This window comes from Mizuhopecten yessoensis, unplaced genomic scaffold, assembly GCF_002113885.1.
Source record: "Mizuhopecten yessoensis strain PY_sf001 unplaced genomic scaffold, ASM211388v2 scaffold2329, whole genome shotgun sequence".
In the NCBI taxonomy this organism is placed as follows: Eukaryota; Metazoa; Mollusca; class Bivalvia; order Pectinida; family Pectinidae; genus Mizuhopecten; species Mizuhopecten yessoensis.
Genome location: NW_018404492.1, coordinates 944,797 through 947,569, shown reverse-complemented (window position 1 = coordinate 947,569; position 2,773 = coordinate 944,797). Strand labels below are relative to the sequence as shown.

Sequence of the window (2,773 nt, the reverse complement as noted above, 5' to 3'; positions counted from 1 at the left end):
TCGACGGAAGGTAATTCATAGGTTGATTAGATCATCCGATATATTTTCCAGAAATCATAACAAGTTATATATACAAAATGTAATAGCCATGATCAGTTGTAAATTGCATTATTTTCTTTTTACTTACAAAGTTTACACGAGATCCGTTCCTTTGCATTACGTTCAATCAACTGTTTTCTGACATCATCTCTATGCATTTCTGCCACTATATAAACTTTACTTTCATGCATATATATTTTATATCTTTACCTTGTACCAACTTCCTCGGTCTATATGAATGTCAGGACATGTATCAGTGTTCTTTTGGCGTATTTCTGTGTTTTCAACGTCTGTGACTCTGTTTCCTAGTCAATATTTAATTGTTTGGCCACTGTTCATATTGGCAAGTATTTTAGTAGATGTCCATTGTATGTAATAGCGATGTCTTTGTCCATAAGTGTTGTGATGCCCACAAAGGTAATTCTCAAAGAGGCTTGCCTTGGCAGTCAAACTAGCAGCAGTCGTTTCAGATATTAACACGGCCTTTTGAGAAGTTTCAGACATAGTAATGTTTTGTTTATACATTTTGTAAAACTGTATTTCCCTGTCTAAAGCATTGTACAGTGTATCGACAACAGGAGTGATCCATATAAGTTGAAAAAATTTGTGTCATAAAAGTTTATATTTCTATGGTGATTACATTTCATTCATTCCTACACTTTAAGTCTTAGGATTTGTTTTTAAGTCTGGTCCTGTGAATATTTCATTTACTTTGCCAGTGTCTTCTACCAGAGAGGTTTCAGATCGCGGTCGTCACTTTCCACTAAAATCTTGAAAACCGTTTGTGAGATTTCTGGTGACGAATATATGTTCTGGGGTTGACATCATGATGGATGTAACCTGTGGTTCATAAACTCAAACTTTTCTAGCAAAACCTGAATTATCCTCTTATTATATCTGTTCGTTTTACTAGACTACACAATTGTATTACTTTTAGATACATATTCTATCTTTGTTTACGTACACACAGACTTTTCATTGAATGGTAGAAAGTCATTTTACTACCTTAAAGTACAATCCTTACTAACACACAAAATAAAATACGTATAAATAAGAATTGGAATTTATTTACAAAATATTATGAATATGAAATAACAATTCAATGTATACATAAAACGTTTAAATACACTTTTACAAATAGACATGCATGAAATTGTTAAAACGGATTTTCCATGTAATCTTTGGCCACATCGATCTGAAAAAGCAAATGAGTAAGGACAATGTTATTATGATATATATATGCCATTCCTCCTTTTCTTGTTCCTGAATTCTAAAGATATATGTTATGAGATAAACTACTGGTCGTTAGGTAGAAGCAAAGAACATTTTGTTTATCCCATGATCAGCAGAGAAAGTTTCTCATATATTGATTTGACCTATTGCCAATAATGAGTCGGATGCCCCTGCGCGAGTCACATTATAAAGATATATATGAGTGAGGGTTTTTATTTGTAAGAAGTCACCTCGAATACTACTCTTTGATAGGTTACTTTACATTGAAAAAAATGGCGCTTTTACAAAAGCAAGGGTATCAATAGTGTTGTCATTATAATTCGATATATTTACTACTTAACACAATGGATAAGTTTTGTTTGAACTGATACTACAATATTCTATCAATTTTGTCGTGAATACATCAACCAGACAACACATATTGCAAAAGGGAAATAAATTATATATTAAAACAGCCACGACATCTTTTCAAAATTTATGACAGAATATTAAGTAAATATTAAATAGAGAATAACTATGCATAAAGTATTAAAATTCATACCTTTCAGCATCATTCATTGTCTCTGCATCAGTATCTTCGGTCGTATCCCCATATGTTTCCTATCCTGTCACCAGACCACCTGTCTCTCCAAATGTCGCTTCCACGTCGGGACTAGTCGTTTCCATACATATCACTATTCCAAGGATCGTTTCCCCAACGGTCAAAGCTTGAACCCCACCTAGTTCTACTGAGTCCGTCAAACAACGAGGAACCACGCCTTACTCCGTAGGATCCTGTAATTATAACCATTGCATTGCAGTTCTTAACAGTAAGAGGCAATATTTGTTTATCTTTGTATAAGCGTTGTTGTTTAATATTACTTAGATACTTATTTCATAAGAAAACACTTCCAGACTCTAATGCAGATATAATGTAGTCTTTGTATACATTAATTATCTTCCGAATGAAATGTTTTCAAAAATCAGACACATGCATCATTACAGACTTATACTTGTATTACCAAGTCTTTATGAGGATGAAATAATAGTATATAATGACGAACATATAACACTTCGTGATGCAATTTGTGTGTAAATATGTTATACTGTCTTCATATGACACCGCTTATTGCAATGACGATTTATCCCGATACAAATGTGTATATTGAGAGAAAGATATTTACAGATAAATATAAGTAAAATACTTACGGCACAAGACACAGGCAACTAGACACGGCAGCACGATACGTTTCAACATCTTCAGTTGATTGAATCTGTAATCGGAATTGTTACACTTAATACTGAAATGTATTTAGCATATAAAATACTCTTTGAGTATTTCATGAAATATTTGCAATAATATATTATATTTTCAAAATAGGAATCCCTGACTAGCTCAACACAGTAATAACATGGTAGACTAAAATATCATAGTGTGTCAACTTTCCTTTACTAGCTTCAGCTATGTGAACACACATATAGATACTTCATAGACTCACCTATGTCCACCGCTAAGGGTCAC

General features: G+C 33.0%; 1 long non-coding RNA gene across 1 annotated transcript; it reads right to left on the bottom strand.

Moving 5' to 3' along the window:
- Positions 1-1,162: 1,162 nt before the first annotated feature.
- On the bottom strand, positions 1,163-2,536 carry LOC110445521. Its single transcript, XR_002462374.1, has 3 exons — positions 2,461-2,536; positions 1,814-2,046; positions 1,163-1,234 (listed from the first exon to the last, which is right to left on the bottom strand). It is a non-coding gene; the product is annotated as an uncharacterized LOC110445521 (long non-coding RNA).
- Between the last annotated feature and the right edge of the window lie 237 nt (positions 2,537-2,773).